This window comes from Narcine bancroftii, chromosome 3 (assembly GCF_036971445.1).
Source record: "Narcine bancroftii isolate sNarBan1 chromosome 3, sNarBan1.hap1, whole genome shotgun sequence".
Taxonomy (NCBI): Eukaryota; Metazoa; Chordata; class Chondrichthyes; order Torpediniformes; family Narcinidae; genus Narcine; species Narcine bancroftii.
Window position 1 is genome coordinate 246,919,980 of NC_091471.1, and position 13,543 is coordinate 246,933,522.

Here is a 13,543-nt window from a genome sequence, read left to right on the forward strand (position 1 = left end):
GAAAGGCAAGGTTGTACTTGGCAACTTGCTAAGCCCTTCCCCGAACAGAAGGGGCAATCTTTCTCCCATTGAGACAAGTGATGCTAATCAGTTGTTCAACTGACTATGCTTCTAAAAGTCTCCCAATCTCGTTTAAAGATGGCAAGAAAGGGCAGAAAAGACCACCACAAAACCAATTTCAGACTCTCAATGTCTTGGGAGAGCTGCTAAAATAGGAAAGGATTCCACCAACCCCAAGCATTCCCCCTCATTGGGTGGAAGGTACACATGCTTCTAGATACAAGAAAAGCCGCCTGTTCTACTCACTTTACACCTATGGCTGCCATCTACAAATTCCCTGTCATACCACGGTAGTCGGTTGTATAGGAACGGGCAATGAGTTAGCATGCAGAAGGGACATTGAAAACTTATCCAAATAGTCCACCAACAACAACCTCGCCCTCAATGGCGCCAAAACCGAGATGATTGTTGATTTCAGGAAGGGAAAACCAGAGGTGTACAATCCAGCGATCATCAGGGGAAATCAGAGGTGGGGAGGGTGATCAATTAAGTATTCCCTATGCCATAGATGTTCTATGATTAGTAAGGGATTGCTTAGGGTGGGATGTGAGTAGAAAGAAAACCACTGTTTTAATCGTACCTAATTGGCTCATTATGTGCACAATTTCATAACTCCAATGAAATGGGCCAATGAAAAATTATGAGTTGCAAAGGGTCTTGGGGGTCCTCATGCAGGATACCCTCAAGGTTAACCTCCATGGTGGGTCAATAGTTAAGATGGAAAGTGCAATCTTGGTGTTAGCCCAGACATGTTAATTTCTAGAGAAATATCATATAGGAGTAGGGATGTAATATTGAGACTCTATAAAGCACTGGTGAGACCATGTAGTTTTGGGCATGTTATTTGAGAAAAGGCATGCTGGCATTGGAGGGGTTCAGAGATTTACTAGAATGATACCAGGAATGAAAGGGTTAGCATACAAGGAACGATTGTCGGCTCTTGGACTGTACTTGTTGGAGTATAGAAGGAGAAGGGGGAACTTGTGCTGGTACACCACCGGCCTACTGCAGGGGGCAACACCTGTACCTGCAGGAGTGTACCATCGGCCTATTGCAGGGGGCAATCTCTGTACCTGCAGGAGTGTAAGGGGACAGGATAACACTTGGCCGGCTGTCAATCAGTCGGCCTGAAGGGATCAAGCCCCACCCGGTCGGGTGGGATATAAGCCTCCCGAAGCTCACTCAGAGTTACTGCAGCTAAAGCCAGCCTGGCTCTGTGGAAGTCTTTGTGGATTAAAGCCTGATGTTCAGTCTTTGTCTTTGTGTGTGTCTGATTCTGGCTAACAGCACACCACAATTTAATCCACAAAATGTTCCCACGGCTGCCATGGAAAAACTCCTGAGCGCAGGGAGCCTCGCAGTCAACCCACGCCACCCGGAAGCCCAGACATGCTTTGAGATCTGGCAGCACGCAGTCAAGGCAATCATCGAGGCACACAAAGGCAGCATCCTGGACTCAGATCGGAAGAGGTTGGTCCTACTCCGGTCAAAGCTGGGTCCCCACGCCTTCCAGGCAACTAAAGGCTGCTCCACGTACAAGCGTGCAATGGACACTCTCGAGAACTTATACAAGCCCCCCATGAATGAGGAAGGTGGAAGGTACCTCCTCAACACCCAAGCCCAGCAACCCGGGGAGACGGTGGAGTCTTACCTGGGACACCTGCGGGAGTTGGCCCAACCGTATCTGGCTGAACCCGGGGAAGGTACAGAGGAGGTCGAGAGGCTGATCCGGGACGCCTTCGTCTGAGGGCTACGCTCGAAGGCCATCTGGCAGAAGCTGCTGGAAGACAATATCTACACCCTAACCAAGACAGTGGAAGTGGTCCAAACCCTGGAAGCGGCAGCCCTGCACATCGAAGCCTTCAATTCCAGGTTCCCCCATGCTCCCTCATGGCCCTGTCACACTGCAGCTGCAGCCCCAGACCGAGCTGGGGAGAAAACATCACTGCGGCAGGCGCCCAGTGCCCCTCTAAGTACTGTGGGTCCTGGTGTGGGTCAGACCAACGATTGTGCCAAAACTGCCCAGCTAGGAACCAGTATCGCTCCCGATGCGGCAAGAAAGGCCACTTCGCTAAAGTGTGCCTCTCAAAACCAGCCGGCAGCTCAGCGGCCCTTTATGACCTCCCCACCGTGGACCCCTCCACTTGTGCTTGCCAGGCGGCAACATTGTCCCCGCTATGACTTCCGCCTCCCCCAACTTCGACAGTGCAACATCCAGCCCCACCAGCGACTGTCGCAGCGTGTGACCAGACCCCGCTCTCGCCGCTCGCCAAGAACTACACCGACGTCACGACACTTCCGCCTGACATAATGACATCACTTCCCCTGGTGCAATGAACACGGCTGGAAGGAGGCCAGCCACGCAGCGGGTCCCGACGTGCCGCTGCCATCTTGGGCCAGGCAGCAGCCAACACGGAGTGCCCCCGACGACGATGAAAACGACATGGTCAACATGGGCAGTGATCAGACCGCCCTACTGACATTCCCCACGCCTCCGGGTGCCAACAGCTGCCGCACGCCGCATCTCACGACTGACGTCGACGTGGTCAACACAAGCGATGACCAGGCCACCCTACAGATGCTCCCCATGCCTCCAGATGCCATAAATCGCTGCACACAACCAGAGAGCGACGACTCTGACGCAGAGATGGTCCTGGCCGGCACCATGCTGGCCAGGGACATCCCTCATGACCTCGGGCGCTCTATGATGGACGTGCAAGCCAACGGGCAGGTAACGAAGTGCCTGTTCGTCAATAGCAGCACCGAGAGCTTCATTCACCCGAGCGTGGTCCACTCCCCGAGATTAAAAGAGCACCCCACCACCTGCTCAATCGCCCTTGCCGCCAAGGATAAGACTGTTGGTACCCTTGGGCACTGCTCGGCCAATATAACTGTGGGAGGGGAGACTTATACAGGGTTCAGGCTCCTGGTCATGCCCAAATTCTGCGCCCCAATCCTCCTGGGCCTAGCTTTCCAGTGCCACCTACAGAGTGTCATGCTTGCCTTCAGGGGGCCCCAAATCTCCACTCACGTTACACAGCACACCAACCTACCAGCCCCAGCCAACCTGCGGCCTCTCCACACTGCGCATCACCCCACCGGCTTTCTTCCCACATCTTGCGCTAGGCTGCAAGCCGATCGCCGCCAGAAGTAGGTCCTATTGCAACACAGAGACTTCATCAAGGCGGAGGTGCGGCAACTCCTAGCGGAAGGTGTCATAGAGCCCAGTAACAGCCCTTGCAGAGCCCAAGTCCTGGTGGTCAAAGGGGAAAATAAGCCGAGGATGGTCGTGGATTACAGCCAGACCATTAACCAGTACACCCAGCTGGACGCCTACCCCCCCCCGCCAAGGATCACTGACATGGTCAACGAGATAGCCCGCTACCGGGTTTTCTCCACAATTGACCTGAAGTTGGCATATCACCAAATCCCCATCCACCCAAAGGTCAAGCCCTACACCGCCTTTGAGGCAGATGGGCACCTGTACCAGTTCCGCCAAGTTCCCTTTGGGGTCATGAATGGGGTCTCCATTTTCCAGCGGGAGATGGATCGCACGGTAGACTGGCACAAGCTGAAGTCGACGTTTCCATACCTGGATAACGTCACTATCTGCGGCCGTGACCAGCAGGACCACAATGCTAACCTGGAGAAATTCCTCCAGACGGCCGGGGAACTGAACCTCACTTACAACAAGGAGAAGTGTCTGTTCAGCACCACCCACCTCGCCATCCTGGGGTACATCGTGGCCCATGGAGTTGTTGGCCAAGATCCGGAAAGGATGCGCCCATTAATGGAGTTACCCCTCCCCCCCATGCTAAAGGCCCTCCACAGGTGCCTTGGTCTTTTCTCTTATTACTCGCAGTGGGTCCCTCACTTCTTGGACAAGGTCCGCCCACTGGCCCAAGCTACAACTTTTCCCCTCCCACCCGAGGTACAGGCAGCCTTCATCCGCATCAGGCAAGACATCGCGGATGCCACGATGCAGGCTGTGGATGAGGACTCCCCCTTCCAGGTGGAGAGCAATGCCTCCGAGGTATCCCTCGCCACTAACCTCAACCAAGAGGGGCGCCCCGTCGCTTTCTTCTCCAGGACCCTCCACAGCTCCAAGCTAGGGCATTCCGCCATTGAAAATGAGGTGCAGGCAATTGTGGAAGCGGTCCGCCACTTGAGCCATTACCTGGCTGGCAAGAGATTCACCCTCCTCACGGACCAGAGGGTCATGGCATTTATGTTTAACACCACCCACAAGAGCAAGATCAAAAACAACAAGATCCTGCACTGGAGAGTTGAGCTGGCAACCTACAGCTACAACATCCAGTACAGCCCCAGGAAGTTCAACGACTCCCCTGGTGCCCTCTCTTGGACCTGCACATCTATGCACGACGACAGGCTTCAGGCATTGCATAAGTCCCTCTGACATCCGGGTGTCACCAGGTTAAACCACTTCATTAAGTCCCGGAACTTGCCGTACACCTTCAGGGACGTCAGGGACATGAGCGAGGCCTGTCGGGTCTGGACGGAATGTAAACCCCGTTTCTTCCACCCGCCCCAGGCCCATGTCATAAAGGCCTTTCAAGCGTCTCGGTGTGGACTTCAAAGGGCCCATGCCTTCCATGAACCAAAATGTCTACTTCCTCTCAGTAGTGGATGAGTACTCACACTTCCCTTTCGCTATCCCTTGCCTGGACACCTCCACTGCCACCGTCATCAGGGCCCTGGGCAGATCTTAACCATGTTTGGCTACCCCACCTTCGTCCACAGTGATCGGGGGTCTAGTTTCACGAGTGATGAGCTGCGCCAGTAACTGACGGCGAGAGGAATCGCGGCCAGTCGCATGATGAGCTATAACCTGAGAGGCAATGGCAAGTGGAATATGAAAACGGGGTGGTCTGGATGGCAGTCCTCCTGGCTCTCAGGTCAAAAAAGTGGGCCATGGAGTACTCTGACGCCCTGCCCGAGGCGCTCCATGCCATTCGGTCGCTGCTGTGCATGGATACCAACGAGACCCCTCACGAACATCTGTTCACATTCCCCAGGAAGTCAACGACTGGAATGTCACTCCCAGCATGGCTCACATCCCCGGCACCGGTGCTCCTGAGTAAGCATGCAAGGACACACAAGGCCAAAGCCCTGGTAGAGCAGGTTTTCCTTCTTCATGCAAACCATAACTACGCCTACGTTAGGTTCGGCAGTGGCAGCGAGGACACTGTCTCAACCAGAGACTTGGCACCAGCAGGAGCACCCACCACACCACAGAATCCTCCAACCCAAGACGACGCTGACCAAGCATACATCCCCGTTCCCAGGCAGCTATGGGGCGCGCAGGGTCTCATTGACCACCAGGGGCCCACTTCAGCCTTAGGAAACAAACCCGTCCCCCCCACCACCCATCCAATATGACCCTCATATGTCGACCCCAGCCACCCCTATGCGCGGCACCACACCAATCACACAGACCCCTGCTGCCAGCACCCCCCCACACTTCCCCTCCAACCAGTGACCAGGAGCCAATCCCACGACGGTCACAGAGACCCAAGCGGCCACCGGACTGTCTCAACCTGTAAATATTGTATGTGTATAGGAGGCGCCTGCAAGCTCACACCAAGACACAAGAGCAACTTGTCCGTGAACTACTCTTTGCAGACGATGCCACTTTAGTTGCCCATTCAGAGCCAGCTCTCCAGCGCACGACATCCTGTTTTGCGGAAACTGCCAAAATGTTTGGCCTGAAGTCAGCCTGAAGAAAACTGAGGTCCTCCATCAGCCAGCTCCCCACCATGACCACCAGCCCCCCCACATCTCCATCGGGCACACTGAACTCAAAACGGTCAACCAGTTTACCTACCTTGGCTGCACCATTTCAATTGATGCAAGGATCGACAAAGAGATAGACAACAGACGCGCCAAGGCAAATAGCGACTTTGGAAGACTACACAAAAGAGTCTGGAAAAACAACCACCTGAAGAAACACACAAAGATCAGCGTGTACAGAGCCGTTGTCATACCCACGCTCCTGTTCGGCTCCGAATCATAGATCCTCTACCGGCATCACCTACGGCTCATAGAACGCTTCCATCAGCACTGTCTCCGTTCCATCCTTAACATTCATTGGAATGACTTCATCATCAACATCGAAGTACTCGAGCTGGCAGAGTCCGCAAGCATCGAATCCACGCTGCTGAAGACCCAACTGCACTGGGTGGGTCACATCTCCAGAATGGAGGACCATCGCCTTCCCAAGATCGTGTTCTATGGCGAGCTCTCCACTGGCCACCAAGACAGAGGTGCACCAAAGAAGAGGTACAAGGACTGCTTAAAGAAATCTCTTGGTGCCTGCCACATTGACCACCGCCAGTGGGCTGATATCGCCTCAAACCGTGCATCTTGGCGTCTCACAGTTCGGCGGGCAGCAACCTCCTTTGAAGAAGACCGCAGAGCCCACCTCACTGACAAAAGACAAAGGAGGAAAAACCCAACACCTAACCCCAACCAACTAATTTTCCCTTGCAACCGCTGCAACCATGCCTGCCTGTCCCGCATCAGACTTGTCAGTCACCAACGAGCCTGCAGCAGACGTGGACATACCCCTCCATAAATCTTCGTCCGCGAAGCCAAGCCAAAGAAGAGATAGAGGGTAAGATTCCTTGTTACTGTGCCCCCCCCCCCACCACCCGGGACAATTTTAAAGAAGGGGATGAATGTGGTGGTACACCACCAGCCTACTGCAGAGGGGAACATCTGTACCTGCAGGAGTGTACCACCGGACTACTTCAGGGGGCAATCTCTGTACCTGCAGGAGTGTAAGTGGACAGGACAACACCTGGCCGGCTGTCAATCAGTTGACCTGAAGGGTCAATCACCCTCCGGGATATAAGCCTGCGCCAGCCTCCTGAAGCTCACTCAGAGTTACTGCAGCTACAGCCAGCCTAACTCTGTGGAAGTCTTTGTGGATTAAAGCCTGTTGTACAGTCTCTATCTCTGTGTGTGTCTGATTCTGGCTAACAGCGCGCCACAGACTTCAAAGGCATTTCAGTGCTGAAAGGTCTGGACAAATTCAATGTGGCAGGGATGTTTCTCATGGTAGGGGAGTCCAGGACAGGAAGGCACAACTTCAGGATAAATGGGTATCAATTTAAAACAGATGCGGGAATATTTCTTTTGTCAGTGGGTCATGAATCTATGGAAAGTTTTGCCACAGACGGTTGTGGAAGCGAGGTCACTGGTTGTATTTAAGGCAGAGATTGACAGGTATTTGATTAGTCAGGGCATCAAGGGTTAGAGAGAGAAAGCCGGCGAGTGGGGCTGAGTGGGAGGATGGATCAGCTCCATTAGAATGGTGGAGCAGACGCGATTGGCCGACGGGCCTACTTCTGCTTCTAGATCTTGCGAGACCAGAGCAACATCCATCCTTCAATGGACATCACAAGAACAGATAACCTGCCATTATCATTTAGCCCACCTGTGCTCCCAAGGGGAGTTAAGGATGGTCGGCAGTAAGTGAGGTCTCTTGTCAATGATGCCAACCAACATTCACAGAATGATCACAATAACCGTATATTTTGGTGTATATGACAACTCTTGAGGAACCCAGAAAACACAACAAAAGGCAGGGGTCATCTTGTAGGCCAGCAACAAAAATGTGACCTTAAAATTCTGGCCGGAAAAGTGGGCCAGTCCCGACCCCTCCCCACCGCTGCCAGTCTTGTCACCTCTCCACCACTCCTCATAACCCACCCAGACATTTTACAATTGTAGAGCCCGGGGTCCCTGCTCCTGCCCAAGAGCCGGTGCCCCCCAAGCCGTAAGGTAGCCATGGGTCATGCACTGAGCACCCTTGGGCACCAAGGCGACTTCTTCAATATGGATGGCACCGCACCAGACATTGAGAAATGAGTTTCTGACTCCGGCTAGAGTCAATGCTGAAGACTTGGACCCAGCTCCATTTGGCAGCTTACCGGCTCGAAGCAAAGGTTTTTTTAAAAAAATTGTTATTATAATCATTTGCTTGGTTAATTTACAGAGGAAGTTTGGATTGTTGCTGGGAGGCCCTCATGTTCTTTGAGGTGGGTTGTCTTATACACCCAATTTATGCTAAAACAATGAAATTCAGGCTTATCTGAAGGGTGGCCTATACACTGAAATATACGGTAACCATCTGGGATGGGAAATTGGCTTCGTTCAAAACTCACATTAGAATTCCGTCAAATTAACTAAAACAATGTACAACTCACTTTGAGAAATATTTAAATTAGTTCCAAGTTGCTGCTTTAATATATTAATAATAAACCACAATTTGCTTAGCACCTTTTTAATATTTAGACATAGAGCAGTGTTACAGGCCAATTTGGCCTCCCATTTTACACCCCAATTAATCTACATCCCAGTATGGTTTTTCTGAGGGTGGGAGGAAACCAGAGCCCCCAGGGAAATCCCATACAAACTCCTGACAGATATGAACCCCGGTCCTGACCGCTGGTGCTGTAAAGGCATTGCGCTGACTGCTACGCCAACCTTAGTACTCAAAGCATCCCAAGGTACATCACAAGAGCGCAGGATTTAGGGGCGAACAAATTAGGACCTGGCTGACAGAAGTTTGGATGATTTCACCTACTGATAGCATCGCTGCCGGACCTGCTGCAACTGCCACTGGTGTGGACCTGCAGAGAGGGTGCCAGCCCGACAACTGTTGGCACCATACAGGCCTTTAAATGGCCTATTAATGGAACCGAAGGTGCTGCGACCGCGGGGGTCTGGGGCCCAAGATGGCGGCACCTATGATCGGCAGCAGCCACGAGGGGTTGCAAACTCCGGAGATGTGGAGGGCTGGTGCAGGGCACTATAAAATGGGGAGAACACCCTCCCCTCCCCCCACAGAAGGAGAAGTGGGGGAGACGATCCTACGGGACAGTGAGGGGCTCTGCGGCTGAAGAACACGAGGGGGTGGGAGGGAGGCTTGGGCCGAGGAATCCACGCAGACTGTGGGCGACCGCGTTCAAAGGATTCACGCCAGGCTGCAGACTGCTGGAGGGGATTGGAACTGGGTACGCAAGAGGGTTTCCGAATCGCGTCGGAGGTTCGAGTCTGCAGCTTGGGTTGCTGATGGTTTTGCCTGGGCTCTGTGTGGCTGCGGGGGCGCTGGAGGCAAGTCCACAGACGAACACTCAATGACTCGGGGTGGGGGGGGGGGCGGGGGGAGGCGTCCCTTTTGTTCCTTTTTCTCTGTAAGAGGCACCCAGCAATTTCTGCTGTAGGCAAACACTGAAAGCAAATTTCTTGTAATATTCCACTGATTTTATTACATGAATCTTGAATCTAGAGAGTAAAACTGGGGTAAAAGCACAAAGCTGGAGAAACTCAGCAGGTCGAGCAGTGCCCTTCATGCAGCAAAGGCAAGAGGTGATAAATGGAGAAGGGCAGGAGGGGACAGTAGTGAACAAGGGGAGGAGAGCTTGGAAGGGGAAGAGGAGAGCTGGTCGATGTTAATACCATCTGGTTGGAGACTACCCGTGGGGAGGGGGAGAAATCAGGTGTTGCCCCTACTATTGGTGGGTGGGCAATTTACCTTCCGTCGGAACCGCTCCACCCATGACTCCCTCATGCGGTCGTCCTTCCCCATCGATCCTCCCCCGGCACCTTCCCGTGGCCACAGGAGGTGATGCTCTTGCGCCCCCACCTCCTCTTTCCAGGGCCCCAAACAGACCTTTCAAGTAAAGCAACACTTCACTTGTGCACCCGCAGGACTGGTTTTACTGCATCCAATGCTCCCTCTGTGGCCTTCTCTCCATCGGAGAGACTGGGCACAGATTGGGAGATCACTTCACCCAGCACCAGTGACAGTGCCTCCCATTGCCACACTCACGCATCTGTCCATGGCCCTATGTACTGCCCCACTTAGACTCTTCCCCCATCCCCCCCCTTTTCCAGCTCTCCTCCCTTCCTTCAGCCAGCCACCGCACCTCCCCTAGATCACTGCTGTCCCTTCTCCACCTATCACCTCTGCTGTCCTTTCTCCACCTATCACCTCCTGCATTTGCGACCACTCCTCCACCCCCCCCCCCCACCCCGCTCAGACACCTACCGACATTTTTCCATACCTTGATGAAGGGCTCAAGGCCCAAAACCTTTGCTACCTAAAGGACCCTGTCTAACCTGCTGAGTTTCTCCACCATTTTGTGTTTTTAACCTCAACCCCGGTGAATTTTGTAATTTACTGGTGAGGAGGTTATGGGGGTGCGAAGGGGCAATTAGACGCAAGAAAGGTCATTGAACAAGGAGAGAGAAATCTACAGAATATCCATACCCGTCCCCCTCCCAAACTTGCCCTATTTAGTCTACACTCGGCGGGAATATCACGAAAACAATCTCACACATTTCTGTTAAATGAAAGCAATTCCTTCACAGATGTTCAAACCATCACATGCAACAATTTACTATGAAGCATATACACAGCTTGTGAAAAAAAATTCCTTTTATGATTAGGCAGTTATTCCAAAAATAATTAGACAACTTTAATGACGTGTATGAAAGTGCCTGGATTAAAAATACAGAATGCTGAATATAGGCATGTTGAATCTACTTAAATACCATATATAAAGAAAACAACTGGAATTAAAGAGTACATAATTTTGCAGAATTCCAATATAAAGTAAATATAATAATATCAAAATAAAATATAGATATTTTTATTATAGTTATCGACGCAATATATTCACAGCTCAACAACACTCAAATTTCAGGACAAAGCAGGCTGCCGGAATAAATCCCAATCCAATACCACATTGTCTCTCCACTCGTATTGGTTTACTTACACAGTAGAAGGCCAACTCAGAGGTGGTTCTCAGAACAATTCAACGTCTCTCATCCCCATTCCCTGCCCCTGTTCTTTCCCTGTAACCCAGTGGTTCTCAACCTTTTTCACTCCACTCACATACCACTATAAATAATCTCTATGCCATCGGTGTAAGAGATTGCTTAAGCGGTGTGTGGGTGGGAAGGGAAGGTTAAGAATCACCAAATATCACCTTAAGTCATCCCTTACTAATCACAGAGCACTTATGACATAGGGAACACTTAAAGTGGGAAGTGAGTGGAAAGGAAAAGGTTGAGAACCTCTGCTGTCACCCATTCCCTCTCACGTGCCCATTGACTTTCCCCAATTCCCCTCTCACGCAAGCAATTTACAGTGGGCTATTAATCTGCCCACCCATCCATCGATGGGATGCAGGCAGAAATCAGAGCACTGGGGTGGTGGGGGGGGGGGGTGAGGGTAAACTCCAAGCAGTCAGCACCTGAGGTCAGAATTGAACTGGGTTACTGGAACTGTGCAGCAGTATGCTAATCGATAAATGCACTGCAGTTAGTCTCCTCGGATACACCAAAGGTAGAATCAGAATCTATAATCATGAACAAGTCATGAAATTCAGTGTTATGCGGCAGCGTCATAGGGCAAATATTCAAATTATAAACCATCTTACAACATTATTATAAAATAATAGTTCACAAAAAGTGAGGCAGTGTCTTTGATTCATTGATTATTCAGGAATCTGATGACAGCGGGGACGAAACTGTCCTTGTGCTACTGAGTGCTCGACTTTAGGCTCCTGTACCTTTTCCCTGATGGTAGCAGAGTGAAGAGGCATGGGCTGGGGGTTGGGGTCTTTGAGGATGGAGGCTGCTTTTTTAAGACACCACCTCATGTCAATGTCCTCGACGGAGTCAGATACCTGTGATGTCAGAGGCCGAGTTAACAACCCTCTGGAGTTTATTCCTGTCCTGAGATTTGGCACCTCCATACCAGACAGTGATGCAACCAGCCAGAATGTTCTCCATGGTCCACCTGTAGAAATTTACAAAGACCTTTGATGACGAGCCGGATCGCCTCAGACACCTCACAAAGTATAGCCGCTGGCGAGCCTTCTGTGATTGCATCAACGTGGACAGACCCAGGAATTTTAAGTTCTTGACCCTCCCCACTACTGAACCTTCGAGGAGGTCTGGGTCAAGCTCCCCGACTTCCTCCTGAAGTCCACACTCATCTCCTTGATTTTGCTGATGTTGTGTGCCAGGTTGTTGTCACGTCATACTCCATTTAGAACGTAGCATATATGAAATTCTTTAACTTTGTCTACCATAAGGAAGACAGAGTCACCACTTTGACCAGCACCCCTCGCAGAAATGGGGCCCCAGCGAGGAACGAACTCATAACCCTTGGTTTACAAGATCAATGTGCTCTAACCACTAAACGTTGTTATCATAACACCATTCAACGATCTCCCTCCTGTACGTTTTCTCATTGGCACTGTCCAAGCTTGTAATCTCACAATACGGTCAATGCCAGCAGAGGCACCACACCTTCCCACTCTCCAACTCCCCTCCATGCTACCCAGCATCCAGAATTGGAAATCCATTGATCCTTCATTGCCACTGCATCTAAATCCTGGAATTTTATACCTAATAACATCATGACAGCAAAATAATGACCATTTCTACCTACAGACACAGTCTTAAAACCCTACAGAAATGCTGGAGGAACTCAGCCGGTCTTGTGGTGCCCATGGGAGGTAACGACATATTACTGATGTTTCAGGCCTGAGCCCTTCTTCGAGGAATAAGCAACAAAAAAAACAGGATGGCATCAAAATAAAGACTGAAGACTGGGAGGGATGGAGTCCAGACCAACAAAAAGGTGTCAATGGATATGGTTAAAGGAGAGGTGAGAATCCATTTTGGCTCAGTGAAAGGAGGGAGGGGGAGAGAGATAGGGGGAAGAAGGGGGGTGGGTTAAACAGAAACCAGAGAAGTCAATATTAACGCCATCCAGTTGGAGGGAGCCCAGACAAAACAAGAGGTGTTGTTTGTCTAATTTGCAGGGGGTCGCAGTCTGGCGGTGCACGAGACCAGAGACAGACAACTTCTGCAAGAGATGCTGCCAGGCCAGTGGAGTTTCTCTCACAATTCTTTATCTGAAGCATCTTAACTAACAGCAGTTCAAGAAGGTGGCGCCTACCTCCTTCTCAAGAAGGACCAGTGATTGGCAGTAATTACTAGCCTCATCATCAACAACTAAAGACCAAGAATTAATAAGAAAACATCCTGCATATGTTCACCAAGGCATGTGTAATTTTTACATGCTATTCAATAGACATCGAAGTAACTGTAGGATTATGCATTGAAGTATGTGCTCAGGTGTTGGCCCACTAATCAACTGTTCAAAGGTGCAATGGGTTTAAATCTGCTCATGGAATTTAACATACATATTTGATATTGATTCAATGTTGCTCAGCCTTTAAAAAGGTGCTCTGAAGTAGAAGACAGGCATCCATCCCTCCCACCCGATCTGCTCTCCCTCCAATTATTTTTTTAAAATTTAGACATACAGCATGGTAACAGGCTTTTTCGGCCCACAACCTACGACCTCAAATGTTTTGAACAGTGGGAGGAAACCAGAGCCCACGGAGGAAACCCATACAGACACTGGGAGAAC